Raw genomic sequence first — 19196 nt, 5'->3', positions numbered from 1 at the left:
ATTCCACATGAGCAGTCACCCAAGCCTGGAATCGAATCTAGGTTCCTGGCGCTGTGAGGCAGCAGTGTGAACCACCCAGTCACCCATGATACCTGCGCTCAGGTAGTAATAATCTGAGCTCCCATTTGTCTCCTCAATACATCCCACTGGTTGTTACACCCAAACAATCGACACAACCTACGGAGATTTTTTTCTAACTGTCTGGTCTCAGCCAAACTCCACCTAAAATTTGCTTTTAATCAAATTCTCTCAATTCTCCTTTATCAGTCAATTACATGAGAGCCAGGCCTCACTTGAGTCTGACATTTGTTCGCCATAGAGGGAAATTGACAAGCTGGGGGATAAGAATGTTCCTGGCCGGAAATTTTGTAATATTGCCCACTGTCCTACCTTGTAATCTACCAGGATCACCTTCCATCAAAGTAAACCTTGCTCCATCTTTCTCCTTTCACAAGCTTGATGGTTGCTGCTTTGTGTGTAGCCTATACATTTTGCAGTAGAATTTTCTGAGTTTTCTTGTGGTAGAGGGTTCTGTCAAGTCCAGTATTTTTAAGGGTTTGATTCCTCTTATAGAATGTCCAGACATTAGAAGGTGGGGAGAATCCAGTTAAACTGGAGGGAGAGTTCCTCATGAGGATGAAGACAAAGGGTAAGACTACATTTCAGCTCGAGTTGTTTTGATGGCTCTTCTGCGGCAGTCCTTTGAAACTGTGAATCAACATCTCTTTAATCCCACTAGATCGAGGATAGTCGGAGATGTGGAACTTTTGGCTGACACTGAATATATTCACTACCACCTGCGCTATCTGGGCTCTGAAATGGGTTCTCTGATCCAAATCTACACTGTGGGGAAGACTCTATCTAGTGAAAACATGCTGAACTAAGACATTTATTTGAGTATGGAACTTTCTACAAATTTGCTAACAAAATATTTAATCACCAGGATATATTTACGTTCTACTTTACAGGGTGATGGGGGCAAGCAAAGTCTGTTTGAAGGTAAGTCCATGGTGCTGATATTGTCTGAATATAGTTGATCTCTCCTTTATTGGCTTACTCGTCTGGATTGTTCTTGGCATAAATTATCCAATTCTCGACATAACATTTTGTGTCTTTTCCCATTTCTGGTCATCAACACAAGCCCTTAACTCTGTCAGTCACGGCTTCTATCTGTTGATGAACCTGTGCATTGATAAATCACTTCGTTTTGGTCCATACCACGTACCATCCACCCTTGAGAACAAGTTTGTCCTTGGTATTTAACTTATTCTCCAACTTGCTGTATGAGGCAGTGATCATTCCCTCCTGTATTTGCTGTGATTCAGTGTCACTCCTCTGAGCTTATGCCAGATCATTGATCTTGGTTTGGCTCACAACAATGTTGTCTATTTGTTGCAGAATAGGGGGATGCCATGGTTCTCCTTTGTGGGCACTCTGCTTAGCTAATTTGTCTGCTCTAATGTTCCTGGTTGGGAAGTTCAGTGGTGGACTCTCAACTTAATGATACTGTATTCGTGGCCTTGGGCAATTTGGAGAATAAATTTGAGCAGGGGTGTAGACGGTAATAGTTTCCCATCTGCTGAGACGAATTCTCAAGCTTCCCACAGTGCAGGAAGTCATTTAGAATATCCAATTTTGGGCCCACGGTTGTTTGACCACATTTTTTTTTTCTTTTGTGGACTTTCCTACTTCACTCACGTCATTATGCTGAATGATGCTAGGTGCTGAGGTGACTTGGAAAAGTTCAAAGTTCAAAGTTAAAAATCACACAATACCAGATTATAGTCCAACAGGTTTAATTGGAAGTATACCAGCTTTCGGAGTGACGCTCCTTCATCAGGTGAAGGAGCGTCGCTCCGAAAGCTAGTGTGCTTCCAATTAAACCTGTTGGACTATAACCTGGTGTTGTGTGATTTTTAAATTTGTACACCCCATTCCAACACCGGCATCTCCAAATCATGGAAAAGTTCAAGTAGAGTATTTGACTTGCCAATCTTCTCAGAAAGAATCCCCAGTAACCATAACAGCAATCATGCCAAACCAGATATAATTCTCAAATAGCAGAACTAAGAAAGTGAACATGTTGGCTTCACAAATAATGCAGTCTCAGAAGAAAAATGATAATGTTGAAACTGATGAACAAGTAAAAAGTCAACATTATTCAGAACAATGGATAGCTATTTTATTTATTTTTTTGTGAAACTATATCCTTTTGTATATTTTCTAAAAATTCTTCTATGTGGCAGATACAGCACTGCCTTTTAATTTCTTCCCGACATCCTCCAAACTCATGGTCTCCCAACCCCACGCAGCCCACTTCTACCTCCTTCCCCAAAACAACAAATTGGACTACCAGGCAGACCCATTGTTTCTGTCTGCTCCAGATCCACAGAACTCATCCGTTCATTTGATGTTTTCTCCCTTTGTTTAGTCCCTACCCACTTGCATCCGAAATTTCTCTGATGCTTTACATCAGTTTCAGAATTTCCAGTTCATGGGCTCCAGCCACCTCCTCTTTACCAAGGACACACAATCGCTTTACACATCAAACTCCCATCAGGAGTCTCAGGTATCTCTAATTGTTCCTGAATAAAAGACTTGAACTGTCCCCATCCACCAATCCTCCTCCACCTGACCGAGCTCATCCTCAGTCTGAGCAATTTCTCTATTAACTCCTCTCACTTTCTTCAGACCAAAGGTATGGCCTTGGATATCTACATTGACCCCAGTTATTAGATTCGATTCCCTACAGATTAGACTTTTGGCCCAACAAGTTTACACCAACCCTCTGAAGAGTAACCTACCCAAACCCATTCCCCTACCTTATATTTACCCTTGACTAATACATCTAACACTGTGGGCAATTTAGCATGACCAATTCACCTGACTTGCACGAGGAAACCAGAACACCCAGAGGAAACCCATGCAGGCACAGAGAGAATGTGCAAACTCCACACAGACAGTAGCCTGAGGTGGGAATCGAACATGGGTACCTGGCACTGTGAGGCAGCAGTGCTAACCACTGAGCTACTGAACCACTCTCTCGATGCCTGTCCATTTGTTAGGTACATGGAACATTCCTTGTTCCAGTCCTATTCCAGCTTCCACCCACAACTCTTTCTCCTGTATATTGATAGTGCTGCTTCACTCTCTCGTGCTGAACTGAAAAAGTTTATCTATTTCACTCTCACCTTCACTTAGCCCATCTCTGACTCCTCCTTTCTCTTGCTCGACATCTCTGTTTCTATTTCTGGGAAAAGGCTGGCTATCCACTACAAACCCACCAACTCCACGGTTATCTTGACTATACATCTTTACACTGCTTCCTGTAAAGATTCTTTTCCATTTTCCCAATTCCTTCATCACTGTTGCATCTGTTCTGATGATGCCAACTTCAACAATGGTTCCTCCGAAATGTCCACCTGCGTCCTCAACCAAAGATCCTCCAGTAGTTGACAGGGCCCTCAACCAGGTCCAACATATCTCCTGCATTTCAGCCGTCACTCCATCTCTTCCCACCCACAGCAATCGGGTCCACCTTGCCCTCACCTACCATTCCACCATCAGCCTCATCCATAGGATCATTAGCTGCTATGTTCACCACATCTAGTGGAATGCCACCACCACACATATCCCCTCCCCACCCATGCCAACATTCCCTCTGGGACACTGTTGCCCACTTTTCCTTCACTTCCAACACATCCTCACAGCTATATTCCCTGCAATCGCAAAAGGTTAACACCTGCCCACCTACTTCATCCCTCCTCATTTTCCAAGCCCCAAACACATCTTCCAGGTTTTACCTGCACTTCTCTCAATCTATTCACTGCTCATGATGAGGTCTCCACTCCATTGGAGAAATGAAGCTCAGACTGCATTACCACTTTGCGGAAGACCTATGCTCTGTCTGCAAAAAAGACCCTGAGCTTCCATTTGTCTACCACTTCAATAGTCCACTCTGCGCACTGGCCAGCATCTCTGTTTCAGGCTTGCTGCAATGATCCAGCAAAGCCCAGTGCAAGCTGGAAGAATAGGATCTCATTTTCTGCTTGGGAACTCTAGAACTGCTGGGCTTAATACTGAGTTCAACAATTTTAAGGCTTGAGGTTCCTATTATCAGCTATTGATTTTCCCAGGCTGACTCCCCACCATCCCCCCACTCCATTGTCTGTCCAACTGTTTTTTCTCTCTCTGTGCTCCACCTATCATTTATTAGTGCCCCCCCCCCCCACCATCAACCCACCCCATCTTCTGTATAAATATCAACATTCACTCTGTTTATCTCTCCACAGATTCTTCCAAACCTGCTGATTTTTTTCCCAGCAATCTCTATTTTTGTTCCTGATTTCAAGTATGCACAATTATTTTGGTTTTAGAATGGCTTTTAACATCTGAGCCAGTGAGGCTTCTTTGTTTCAGAGAGCTGACAAGATCTTATGAAGTCTGGTGTCTGTGCTAGTTGCTGTTCTGGCTTCTTGCATGCCATTTGTAGTTTTATATCTTAATAATTGAATGTACTGTGCTGATCAATTTAGGATTGATCCATGCTCCATTGGGTCTTTTGCCTCATTCATCAGCTCTCGAGATCACACTGAGTTACAGTCTCCCACACTAGCAAGGAAGAATAGTCTTCCGTGACTATCTGGCTTTGTTAAGATTAGATTCACTACAGTATAGAAACAGGCCCTTCGGCCCACCAAGTCCACACCGACCCCCTGAAGAGTAACCCACTCAGACCCATTACCCTACATTTACCCCTATCAAATGCACCTAACACTTTGGGCAATTTAGCATGGCCAATTCACCTGACCTGCACATCTTTGGATTGTGGGAGGAAACTGGAGCACTCAGAGGAAACCCACACAGACATGGGGAGAATGTGCAAACTCCACACACAGGCAGGAATCAAACCTGGATCCCAAGCACTGAGAGGCAGCAGTGCTAACCACTGAGCCACCATGCCAGTGGTTAGCACTGCTGGAGATTACTATAAAGATTACAATGGTCATTGTTCAGAAATCCCTCAGGTCATCCTCAAAAGAATTATGTCAGCCCAAGAAACCAAGCTGATTTCATACATTCCAAATAATTATTACTTGGAACTGGGCATAATTGGGCTACAAGAGTCACAAGACATGCTGGTGTTAAACTACTTTTTTCCATATTTTGGATGATACATCGGGCCAGCACTTTCCACTGAACCTCAGGGTAGTACCTGATGTAACTTGGTAGTCATTTCCCTCCAACATGCAAGTACCATCTGATGATACATCTTTCAACAAACACACAGCCAGTCATTATCACTGTTACCTCAATCTGAAGAGGAAAATAATGTTCCTGTTCGGTTAACAAGGAAAATTCTAGGAGTTTGTGCTCCCAGTGTGGAGCCTTTTCTACTGAAAATATACTTTCTACCACTTGAATTTCCACCAACTGTTGAAAATTGAGTGCTGGTGGCATTTTTGATTTTCATACTCAAGTGATGGCACTTCTTGTTAGGAACCCAAAATCAGAAATTGAGGACTTTTGTGGCACAGTAGTAATGCTCCTACCACTGAGGTGGAAGACCAAGGTTCAAGTCCCAACTAAAATGTTTGTCATTACAGTTTTGAACAGGGTGATGAGGAAAATATCATAATCGTAAAGGATTCATTCTTTCCTGCTGTGCGTTTATTCCTACATTTTCACGTGTCAGTAGGTGTTAACTTTGGAAGTTATATAAGGTGAAAGGAATTGTTGTTTGGATATGCAAGAATTCATAATGCATTCCAGGGTAGCATGTGTCAAGTAGTATCCACTCCCACCATCACCGATACTCAGTAACAGCAGTGTGAACCACCTGTAACATGCACTGCAGAAATTCACTAAACTCCTTCCAATACCTTCCCCATGCATAGTCACTGCATCTAGAAGTGCCAGTTCCCTGCGGAGTCACTCACCATCCTGATGTGGAAATATATCACCGTTCCTTCAGTGTCACTGTGTCAGAATCCATGAATTCCCTTCCTTGTGGAATTGTGGACTGCATGTCTCACCACCACCTTCTCTAGAGATGTGAAATAAATGCTGGCCCAGCCAGTGAGACCCATGTCCCACGACTGAACAACAAAGCAGTGTCAAGTACCAAAACTTGGATTATGATGTGATTAATTAATGATGGGAAGTTAGGGATGAATAATAAATCTAGTGATGCCCATATTCTATGAACAAATATAATTCAAAAACTTGCAAACTTGTTTCTTTGGATTGATTGAAGACTATAGTAACTAACTGAACCATCAGCAACGATGGACATCATGTGAGGAAGCTCAAGACTTCCAAGAACTCACAATGTACATCGCCTCCAATTGGTACTAACCACAGGGAAGATCAGATTATTGTGCATCCATTAATCTGTGAAGTATTCTCAATTACTTTGTGTTCCAGGCTGCCTCCCATTTGGATTTATGCTTTTTAGAAGGTGATAGGCTTTAGTCCAACTCTAGACACTGTATCCTGCGTGATACTCCAGAGTAATGCTAATCCTGCCTGATACTCCAGAGTAATACGAGCATAAAAACTAGGAGCAGGAGTAGGCCCTTCAAGCCCGCTCCGCAATTCAATGAGATTATGGCTGATCTTTTCATGGATTCAGCTCCATTTACCCACTGTATTCCTTAATTTCTTTACTGTTCAAAAAATAATCTATCTTAGCTTTAAAGACATTTACTGAGGAAGCCTCAACTACTTCACTGGACAGGGAATTCCACAGATTCACAACCCTCTGGGTAAAGATGTTCCTTCGCAACTCAGTCCTAAATCTGCTCCCCCTCATTTTGAAGCTATGCCCTCTTGTCCTAGTTTCACCCGCCAGTGGAAACATCCTCTCTACTTCCATCTTACCTATTCCCTTTCTAATTTTATGTTTCTATAAGATCATCCCTCATTCCTCGAAATTCCAATTAATATAACCCAGTCTACTCAGTGTCTCCTCATAAGACTCAACTCTGAAATCAAACCTAGTGAACCACCTCTGCACCCCCTCCAGCACCTGTACATCCTTTCTCAAGTAAGGAGACCAAAACTGTGCGCAATGCTTCAGGTGTGGCCTCACCAGCACCCGTACAGCTGCAAGATAATCTCCCTGCTTTTAAACTCAATCCCTTTAGCACTGAAGGACAAAATTCCATTTGCCTTCCGAATTAATTGTTGTACTTACAGACCAACCTTTTGTGATTCATGCACAGGGACACCCAGGTCCTTCTGCACAACAGCGTGCTGCAATTTCTTACCGTTCATGTAATAGTCCTTTTTACTGTTATTCTTAGCGAAATGGATGACTTCACGTGATGGAGCCTCACTAATGACAGGTTGTAACAGGGAATTCCCATTCGCTATTGGCCATAAACTCATGGCCCAGGAACTCATCAGGTTTGCTGAAGGAATAAAAATGGTGTGAGAGTTTACTTAGCTGGGCTAGTTTCAGGTGTGAGGTGTTGGTGCAGCCAATTGGCAGTAAAATTGATCTTCGAAACCCAGTGGATTTTTATCAGATTTGCTACAATATCTGTGCACCAGGTTTTACATCTGAGTATTTTCTCTTGAATTCATTGCTGTTGGTTTGGGTGGATCAGTGGTTAGCACTGTTGCCTCACAGCGCCAGAGATCCGGGTTCAATTCCCGCCTCAGGCGACTGTCTGTGTGGAGTTTGCACGTTCTCCCCGTGTCTGCGTGGGTTTCCTCCGGGTGCTCCGGTTTCCTCCCACGGTCCAAAAATGTGCGGGTCAGGTGAATTGGCCATGTTAAGTTGCCCGTAGTGTTAGGTGAAGGGGTAAATGTAGGGGAATGGGTCTGGGTGAGTTACGCTTCGGCGGGTCGGTGTGGACTTGTTGGTCTGAAGGGCCTGTTTCCACACTGTAAGTAATCTACTCTAATCAGAAAACATAATTGCTCTCAGTTAACTATATTGCTTAAGTGTTACCAAGAGGACTGATTTCTCCTGTTTCTGGGAGTTCAGACAATCTCTCAACACACCATTACCATAAACATGGCCAGTGTCATTTCACATGCAGGAGAAAGTGAGAACTGCAGATGCTGGAGATCAGAACTGAAAATGTGTTGCTGGAAAAGCGCAGCAGGTCAGGCAGCATCCAAGGAGCAGGAGAATTGACGTTTCGGGCATAAGCCCTTCTTCAGGATTCCTGAAGAAGGGCTCATGCCCGAAATGTTGATTCTCCTGCTCCTTGGATGCTGCCTGACCTGCTGTGCTTTTCCAGCAACACATTTTCAGCTCATTTCACATGCAGTCTTCCATTTCAATCCTTCACTGTCAATACAATGGAGGCACAAAAAATATAAAACAAATGGGTCCTGAAGGTGATTAGAAGTTTCTTCTCAGGTCCTGTACATGACAAGAGGTGGTTTTGGAAATGATTGGATGCTGAATTTTAGGGGGATACTACGGTGTTCACCCCCATTGGAATGTACACCATATACATATTTTTCATACCCACTCAGTGAAAACACACTTGATGGGGGCTATTACTATCCCTAAAAGAAGGTAAGGTTGTTACTAGGCTGCCTCTTTCATTTAAATAATTTATCACCGTTCTGCCATTGCTATTGCCTCTTTCCAGGTCTTTTGTGGCAACTGGAGTGGATGGAACAGGAAATGAATGGTGGGAGGGAGGAGGGCAGGAAATGAGGCCACCACATAAGAAATTAAGAACAAGAGGGATCACTATTCCCTCTCCACAGATGCTGCCCGCCCTGCTTAGTTTTTCCAACAATTTCTGTCTGTACTATATTTCTTCTGCCCGATTATATTATGACTTGCTAAATGTCTTTTCACAAGATCTTCAGAAATGGAATCTATTATTTTCCCAATGACAGCTGTTCAGCTAACTAGCCCACAGTTTCCTGATTTTGGTTCCTCTTTATTCTTTTAAAAAGATGTTACATTTGAGGCTTTGCAATTCATTGGTTCTTTCTAGATTCTAGGTAAGTTTTGTAAAATTGCAACATATAAATATACTTAGCCATTTCTTTAAAGATTCTGTGGATACAGCCCATCAGGTTCAGGGGACATGTTTCCTATTTGTGTTCCCATTTCTTTCTCATAGTGTATTCACCAAACACAAATATGGTGCCATGACCTCGCATTTGTAAGATCAGCCAGGTCCTACGTTTTGCCCAAGATTCAGTTCAGTAACCTCATTAAGTGAGAAAGAAAAATCAAGCTGTCTATCTGCCAAAAATAGAGGTGACTCAACCAATAAGATAACAAAAAATACACTTCACAAACAGAAAAAGTTTTATTCACAAGAAATCACCGACTTGACTGGGTTATTTTCCCTTCTTTTTCAGCTTTACAATAGTGATTAGGAATTTCAAAAATTCTATTCCACGAATATCAAAAATGTGTCAACAAAACTTAAAACTGGAAACACCCCAAGATACATCAAAGAAGGCCAATTGAAAAAAGGTATGTCAAACCAAAGAAAGAGCTATTGTGCATTCAAGTTTGGTTTCACCCAGCAGTGGCATTGGTCAAAGCCTTACTTTTTCTGTCATGATTGGGATTATTCCTTTTACTCTCCTGTTTGCCTAATACTCTTTTTTATCTTCTGTTGTGAAGGGGAGAATAAATCCTGTTTAAAGTCTGTGGCACTTCCAGGTTCCAATTATGAAGTCCATCTTACAAACCAACCTCCCACTCCCCCCATCCACTCTTGTCTTGCCCTTCAAGGGACCAATCCTCATTTTTACATATATTGCAGAAGCTTTTATTATTTATTTTTGTGCCTCTTGCAAGCTTTCTCTCACGCTCAAATTTCTCCCTCTCTGGTATTTAAAACTTCTCTAATTTACTGTTCGACTATGAATCTTAGTGGGTGGGAGAGCTTCATTGAATAATTTTAATGCAAAGTTAGAAAAATTCTTGTCAGGCAAGGGAATCAACCATTATTGGGGGTAGATAAGAACGTGGAGTTAAAACACAAATGGATCTGCTGTCATCTTATTGAATGGCACTGCAGGCTCGAAGGGCTGAATGTTCAACTTCTGCTCCTAATTCATATGATTGTACATTAGTCAAATTTATTACTGTTCCTTATTTAGAAACATTATACATTCTTCTGGTAGTTTTTCTTAGCATTATGAAATATCTCCATAAATATCTACCACTGGAGTTTCACTATCTTACCTTTCAATTCCTGCTAAAGGAGGTGGTAGAATAGTGATAGTTGTCACTAGACTCATAATCCAGAACCCCAGACTAAGATCCTAGGGACGTTGGCTTGAATCCCACTGTGGCAGATGGCAAAATTTGAACATAATGCAAAAACTGGAATTAAAATGCCTCTGGGGAATTCAGGCTGGATATTAAATGCTAGCCTAGCCAGTGAAGCCCACATCACATGAATCAACAAAGAAAAACAATCTTGCAAATCCACTTGTTGCCATTGTATCCTTACATCATAGATCATAGAATCACTACAATGGGGAAACAGGCACTTGGTTCCAACAAGTGCACACCAACCCTCTGAAGAGTAACCGACCCAGGCCCATTCCCCTACCCTACCCTATATTTACCCCTGACTAACGCACCTAACCTACACATCCCTAAGCACTATAGGCAATTTAGCATGGCCAATTCATCTAACCTGCACACCTTTGGATTGTGGGAGGATTCTGGAGGAAACACAGACACTGGGAGAATGTGCAAACTCCACACAAACAATCAAACTCAGGTCCCTGGGAATACTAACCACTGAGCCACTGTGTCGCCACAAATGAAGGTGTCCAGCTTCCCTTTCAATTCCTTTATTTAAGTTTAAGATATTTGTACTGGGTCTGCATTTCTCCTCTCAACTGCTTGCAAACATTTCCCCGTCACATATAGTTGATGGGAAAGGGACAATTGACAGTACTCTTGATGAATATCAAGGTTGTGCTGGTGAAGGCAACATCTAAAATTTGTTTTCAATACTTTTTCACTCTTGGCAGGATCAAATTCTTGTACTTACCTTTTTAACTACCTTTATGTTTACTGATAGTTTTGGACCTACATTTCTTATTTTCAAATTGAACATAATAATGACAACTTACTCAGAGGGTTTTTTTCAATTGAGATATTAATGAATTGTCTCATTTCACATTACCAGGTTTATATTAGTCTGTTCATGGTTCAATTGAGAACATATTGTTTAAAGAAATTGTCCCAAATACATTCTATGAACTCATCTTCCAGAGAATCTCAGACAATTTGATTCTTCGAATCTATGCGAAGATTAAAATCTCATCCAATTACTACCACCTTCCCCCGCCCCCCCAATCCCTTCATTTCTTGCTTTATACTTGATTTAAACTGGTGTAATATTTCGGTATATCTTTTGATTTGTTTTTAGTAAAATAATACCTTCATTCTGTAGAGTTGCATTGATTATACATATAACAGATTACTTTTTGCATTGTTCTCTTTGCTAAGTGATTAGTTCACCAGAGCATGAATAAGTTAGGATGACATGGAGAACTGAACAAAATGTTTCCACTACAGAGTTCTGCCACTGACCATGGAGGGTCAAGTACAGAATGCTGAAAAAAAAGTGTGTACACCAGACAGTTTGATGGGTAAGGAAGTGAATCTTAATGCTTAAATTATTTCATAAAATCTAATATTCCTTTCTTGCAATTAGCACTTAACTTAAAATTTAATGTTTTAAATTTCTAACTTTCTTTCAGACTTGGGCAGGGCAAAATAAGCTCTCAGTGGAATAGTAGGTGAATTAGTTAATCATGTGCTTGGTCTAATTTGATTATGTAATTACCAGAAAGCTTTGTGATCCAAATCTCGGTAAGTATATACAAGAGAAAGTGAATGGTGGATATAGGGTGCATCTGAAACAGAGTACAAACCTGAGAATCAGAGTTGGAGAAGGTCAATACGCATCAGCTACTTAGCACTTAAGAGTGTAAGGAACTTGCACCTTAAAGTAAGGAAATTTTGACTATGGTCCATTATTTTAACATGCCAGCCTAACTTTTCACTTTTTAATCAGGAAATGTGTTGCAATATGCCTGAAAATTGTTCAATCTACATAAAAATTATTTTCTTCTTTCCTGATCTGACTGCTAATCTCTGTAGAGCTATCTGAACTGCCAAGCTCTCACCTTGGTGAAAATTTACCTTAACCACTCAGTCCTGCATTAATTGGTTTGGTAGTATAATACAAGAACCAGTTGAAACATATTTAAATGAGAGGATATTGACAAACAGGAGTTGATTTTCACATTAGGACAACTAACAACCAATATGACAAGGAGACAATCATAACTTTAAAACTTGGCCAAGTTGAAGAGGACCAGTGAGCAATGGGCATTAAATGGGCTTTGTAATGCTGCTTGCCAAATTAGTACTTGCTAACATTGGCTTACCTCAACCACCTGGGGTGGGTGTGGTAATAGGTGAGGTTGGGAGCAATGCAGTTTGGGTCTTGATTTTGAGGTAGGGGGCCTATAGTACACAGTAAACCAGTTTAGTTTTATGCGGTCTAGAAAAGCATCACTACCTCTCTGTGATTCCCCCCATCACTCAAAAAGAATGATAAAACTTATCGTATTAGAGTCTACCGTATGACACAGTAAAATCATAGTTGTACAACACATTCACCTAAAAATATCAGTTGGTTTCTTGGATCTCAATTTGCTTCATGGTTTGGGTCTACTGACAGAATGGATCAACCATGTACATGGTGGTTGATCACTTTTGAAATAGTGGATTTTCTCCATTGGTAATAATCATCCTGTCATAGAACATAGAACATAGAACAATACAGCGCAGAACAGGCCCTTTGGCCCTCGATGTTGCGTCAACCTGTGAAATATTCTCAGCTCGTCCCCCTACACTATTCCAAAATCATCCAAGTGCTTATTTTAGGATTGTTTAAATCTCCCTAATGTAGCTGAGTTTGTGAATTGGTGACAATTTTATGTTTTATGTTTGAAATGCCATATCTTGACCAAGAGAAGCCCATGGAGGTGAAGATAAACATTAATTTCGAGGTACTGAGTAAGGGACAATGCAATCAGAGGAATGTAACAAAAATTGCTCAAAGGGAAAAAGAAAGGCCTTGGACATGGTGCTGCACAGAAGGCTGCTGAGTAAAATAAGGGGCCATGGTGTTAGAGGCAAGGCACTAGCATAGACAGAAAATTGGCTGTCTGGCAGAAGGAAGAGAGTAGAGATAAAAGGGTCCTTCTCAGGATAGAAGCCAGCAATTAGTGGGTTCCACAAGGGTCAGTGTTGGGACCACAACTTCACACTTTATACATTAATAATCTGAGTAAAGAAACTGAGGGCATTCTGGCTAAGTTTGCAGATGATACAAAGACAGGTGGAGGGGCAGTTAACACTGAGGAGGCAGGGAGGCTCCAGAAAGATTGAGACAGGTTAGAAGAGTGGGCTAAGAAGTGGCAGTTTAAATACAATGTGGGAAAAATATGAGGCCATGCACTTTGGCTGGAAGATTCGAGGTATGGATTTTTTTCTAAATTGGGAGAAAATTCAGAAATCTGGAGTACAATGGGACTTCGGAGCCCTAGTCCATGATTTTTTTAAGGTAAACTTGCAGGTTGAGTTGGCAATTCGGAAGGCAAATACAATGGTGTCATTCATCTTGAGAGAGCTAGAATATAAAAGCAGGGGTGTACTTCTAAGGCTTTCTAAGGCTCTGGTCAGACCACATTTCGAGTATTGTGAGCAATTTTGGGACCAGACATCAGGAGGGATGTATTGGCCCTGGAGCAGGTCCAGAAGAGAATGATCCCGGGAATGGAAAGAATTAACATATGGGGAATATTTGAGGACTCTGGACTATACTTGTTGGAGTTCAGAAGGATGAAGGGGGATCTGCTTGAAACTTACAGAATACTGAACGGCCTAGACACAGTGAACATTGGAAAGATGTTTCCATTGGTAAGAGAGATGAGGACCCAAGGGCACAGCCTTAGAGTACAGGGAAGACTCTTTAGAATGAAGGCAAGGAGAAACTTCTTTAGCCAGAGAATGGTGAATCTGTGGAATTCACAGCCACAGAGGGCTATGGAGGCCAGGCTATTGAGTATACTTCCAAATTAACCTGTTGGACTATAACCTGGTGTTGTGTGATTTTTAACTTTGTCCAACACTGGCACCTCCATATACATTTAAGACAAAGATAGATATGTTCTTGATTGCCGATGGGGTCAAAGATTATGGGGAGAAAATGGGAAAGTGGGGTTGGAAAACTATTAGCCATGATCGAATGGTGCAGCAGACGAGATGGGCTGACTGTCCTAGTTTCTACTCTTATGGTCTAATGGTCTTATCTGAAATTGAAACCATTGAATGGCCATTGTCCAATGGGATAAAATGACCAGCTGATACCGAGCAAATGGTTGACTAATGGAAATCACGTTGCTGTTGTTTCTTTGGAATACTTTCAGCTATTTTTGGATGCTTTTTATGGAAAAAAAATGCACATGATCATGTCCTGATATGTGAATCGTTTATAAAAGCATTTTTCTGTTTGGGAGATCAAACTTTTTCTCCTGTATTTTCAAGCATGTTCTTGTCAATTATGTATCAATAGTTTCCCTGTACTCAATTCATTGCACTTCATTATACAATTATTAAAAAGAAAATATTCTCACTTTCAATTGTACAAACAACCATTCCCCCACTGGTATGTGGACTGTGCAGCATCACATGTACTGTACGATCAGATACCAAAGTAGATTTGAGGAACTGCACACATCACTCCATTGAAGATTTATGTAACTATCTGATTGACAGGAAAATATGAATCTGTGTAAATAAAGTGCAGTATTTCTTCTCAGTCAGATGTAATGCTAGTGTGGCCTCCAAGAGAGAAAACTTTGGGCCTGATGTTATGATGGAAGAAACCTCACTCTCTTCCACAGTTTTGTACTCATAAACAGCTAACTTTCAGCAGAAGCAACCAAGAATGATTCTTCAATCCATAATAGCCAAGGATAGCTTCACATGAGTTCTTTCCATGGTGTTACAGCTCTGTTTAAATATCATTATTTCAACAATTTCCTGAGTGGTTGCACCATGTTCTTCTTTGCTAACACAAGGATAAGCAAACAAAATGCTCCCAGACAACAATTTCCAAAAGGGTCCTCAATCAAGCATTGTATCTCTAGTTATGCATCTAAGCATGATCAATGGTCATTTCAGACACCTGCTAGGACTACCTATTGTGCATCTTAAATGATAAAAGGGTGGCAAGTTCTTTCTTTTGATGTAATTCTACTGATGAAAAGATTGGTAAATGGAAGAATGATTTTGTACTCAAAAACATGATTTAATATAATTATATTTATAATTCATCACCTTTCCACTGAATTTGACTAAATATTCTTCCATATAACTGACTTGCTGCATTACATCAGGTGTTCAGGATAATTTGTTCAGTGAGTGAATATGCCATGATGTTTACACTGCTGAAAAAAATGTTGTCTCCTATTTCGAGGTAGCAAATAATAGTTGTTGCATTCATGCAACATCTCCCCTACCTGTTCAGTAAATGTTATGGTGAAACTTTAGCATCTTATTCAGCAAACTCTATTTTATCTTGTGTAAAAACAACATGCTAAAGAGTGAATATTTTCCTGATAACAGTAATGGAGATAAGAAAAATATAGATGGTGTAGATATTGATCAGGAGATTTTTAAAAAAAAATATTTCAATGTTAGTCAATAAATGTTTTGAAATGGTGAACCTATGTTACAGCTGAAGTGATTGATAATATTGAAATTGATATATTCTATTTGATAAAAATCACAATGCAGTCATGGGAGGATAACATCAAAATAACTTCTAAACAAAAGATATTTTCCACTGAACAAGATATTGGTTTAATATATAACTTGCAGCCATTTCAAATTTTATATATCCATATCAATAAAGTACAACATGTTTTAGTCAGTCTTGGAGACAATTTTTAGAATATGAAGACGACAAACCTATTACAGAAATGAATTATTGCAACATATTATTTAATTTGATTGATAGAAAGGGGAAGACAATTTGCAAACCTTAATTTGGAAATGCCGGTGTTGGACTGGGGTGTACAAAGTTAAAAATCACACAATACCAGGTAATAGTCCGACAGGTTTAATTGGTAGCACTAGCTTTTGGAGCGCTGTTCCTTCATAGGTGGTTGTCCACCTTTTGAAGGAGCAGTGCTCCGAAAGCTAGTACTTCCAATTAAACCTGTTGGATTACAATCTGTTGATGTGTGATTTTTAACTTTGCAAACCCTAAAGATATGAAAACTTTATAACTCTGGAACTTCATTAATTTTTCTTATTTACACATGGGATGTGGGCATTGTTGATTGGGCAGCATTTATTGCCCATCTCTAATTAACCTTGAGAAGGTGGTGGTGAACTGCCTTCTTGATCTATTGCTATTTATTTGGTGTAGGTACTCATAATTCTGTGAGGGAGGGAGTCCCAGTGACACTGAAGGAACAGTATGGTCAATGGCTTGAACAGGAACTAGCTGGTTGTGGTGTTCATATATTTCTGCAGCCTGTCCTTCTAGGTAATAGTGATTGTGGATTTTGAAAGAACCTTAGTGAATTTCTGTGATGTATCTTAAAGATGGTACACAATGAACATCAATGGCGTAAGGAGTGAATATTTGTAGATGTGGTGCCAATTAAGGATTACTTTGTCTTAGCTTGTATTAATCTTCTGGAATGTAGTTGAAGCTGCACTCATCCAGACAAGTGAATAGTAACCTATTATGCCATACTTTTGACTTATGTCTTGTAGGTGGTAGACACAGTTGGGGGTGGTGCAAAGGTTTCATAGCTTTTGACCTGTTCTTGTAGCTCCAGTATTTATATGGCTAGTCCAGTTCAGTTTCTGGTCAGTGGTAATCACAAGGATGTTCATAGTGGGGTATTCAGTGTTGGTAATATCATTAGATTTCAAAAGGTGACCGTTAAATTCTCTCTTGCTGGAGATGGTCATTGTCTGGTACATGTGTGGCGTAAATTTCATGTGTTACTTGTCAACCCAAATTGTCAAAGTCTTGCTGCATTTAGATATAGACTGTTTCAGTAACTAAGGAAGGATGAATGGTGCTAAATATTGTGCAATCATTTTTGAACACATCCACGTCTGACCTTATGATGGAAGGAAGATGAAGCAGCCAGAGATGATGGGGCTGGACACTCCTGAGGAACTCCTGCAGTTGTGTCATGCAGCTGAGATAATTGACCTTAAAACAACAATTGGAGATTTGGAGATGCCGGTGTTGGACTGGGGTGTACAAAGTTAAAAATCACACAACACCAGGTTATAGTCCAACAGATTTAACTGGAAGCACACTAGCCTTCGGAGCGATGCTCCTTCAGCAGGTGATTGTGGAGGGCTCGATCGTAACACAGAATTTCTCGCAAAAATTTGCAGTGTGATGTAACTGAAATTATACATTGAAAAACTGATTGTCTGTTAAGCCTTTCATCTGTTACTGAAACAGTCTATGTCTAAATGCAGCAAGACTTTGACAATTTGGGTTGACAAGTAACACATGAAATTTACGCCACACATGGTTTTGTGATTTACACATGAAAGAAGTGAATCTATCACTGTATTCTAACAGATGAAAGGCTTAACAGACAATCAATTTTTCAATGTATAATTTCAATTACATCACACTGCAAATTTTTGCTATAAATTCTGTGTTACGATCAAGCCCTCCACTATCACCTGATGAAGGAGCGTCACTGCGAAAGCTAGTGTGCTTCCAATTAAACCTGCTGGACTATAACCTGGTGTTGTGTAATTTTTAAATTTGCTTTATGCTAGACATGATTCCAGCCAGCAGAGAGATCTCCCTTACCCCCCACATTCTTTCCCCCCACACCCCCGATTTGCTGGAGCTCCTTGATGCTACACTTGTGTGGCCTTGGCATCAAGAACAGTTACTTTCACCTCACCTCTGGAATTCAACTCTTTTGTATATGTTTGAAGGAAGTCTGTCATGAAGTCAGGGCTAACTGGCCCTGGCAGAATGTAAACTAGGTGAGCAGGTTCCAAAACATTCGTAATAGTGTTGATGACACCTTGCATCACTTTAATGATGATCAAGAGAAGATTGACAGGGTGGTCCACATTTTTATTTAAAGGAAATACTTGGGCATCTTTCCACATTATCAGGTAAACTCCAATCTTGTAGCTGTACTGGAACAACTCAGCTCTGGAAATGTCTAGTTCTGGAGCATAAGCCTTCAGTACTACTATCAAAATATTGTCAGAGTCCTGAGCCTTTGCAGTATTCAATGGCTCCAAATGCTTCCTGATGTCATATGGTATGTATGGACTTGGCTGAAGACTAGCATCTATGATGCTGGGCACCTCCAGAGAAGCCTGAGATGAATCATCCACTTGGTGCTTCTGGCTGAAGATTGTTGTGAACGTTTCAGCCTTATCGTTTGGGGATATTTGTGGCGGATTCTCCATAAAGAAGTTGTTTAATTGTCCAATACCATTCATGACTGAGGGATTGCAGAGCTTATTTCTGATGTGCTGGTTGTGGAATCTCTTAATCCTATTTGTCACTTGCTGCTTATCCTATTTGGTACCCAAGTAGTCCTGCTTTGTACCTTAATGCTCTGAAAATGCTAAATTTGGGGAAAATTTATTTTTAGCACAGATCTTTTACTACAGGAAAGTGACTCTGACGCAATCCTGATACATTAGCTCACACTCCTTGCAAAATGCAAGTTTTGATTTGACATGCATCACAATAGAGGAAGAAAACAAATTGGAAACTTTCTAAATATGAGATTCAGGATGACATTAAATTACATAGCCCTAAATGCTCTAGCTCCTAACTAATAACCATGAAAACAAGTTGAGAGGGGATCTAGACCAGTATCAAGAAGGCTGCTTTATACAAGAATGGTCCTCAAGAATCTGTGCTAGGACAATGGCTATTTTTGACACACATCAAAAATCTATCACAAGCATAATCCAAATATCCAAGCACTTGCTTTGCTATTCAGTATCACAAGATTCCATTTGTATCTGTTTGGCAATTCATTGTGCAAACTGATCACAAACCATTAGAAACAATTTCATGCTAGCCACTGACAAGTACACAACTTAGGCTACAATGATTTCTGCTAAAAGTGCA

The 19196-nt window shown here is 40.5% G+C and overlaps 1 protein-coding gene across 2 annotated transcripts in view; it reads right to left on the bottom strand.

Annotated features, from left to right (window-relative positions):
- nkain2 (sodium/potassium transporting ATPase interacting 2) overlaps positions 1 to 19196 on the bottom strand; it is a 500783-nt gene that overhangs the window by 371062 nt on the left and 110525 nt on the right. The window lies entirely within an intron of this gene.

Source organism: Hemiscyllium ocellatum, chromosome 3, assembly GCF_020745735.1.
Source record: "Hemiscyllium ocellatum isolate sHemOce1 chromosome 3, sHemOce1.pat.X.cur, whole genome shotgun sequence".
Classification (NCBI taxonomy): domain Eukaryota; kingdom Metazoa; phylum Chordata; class Chondrichthyes; order Orectolobiformes; family Hemiscylliidae; genus Hemiscyllium; species Hemiscyllium ocellatum.
Note: the sequence above shows the minus strand (reverse complement) of the source record. Positions and strands in the feature narration are given on the sequence as shown.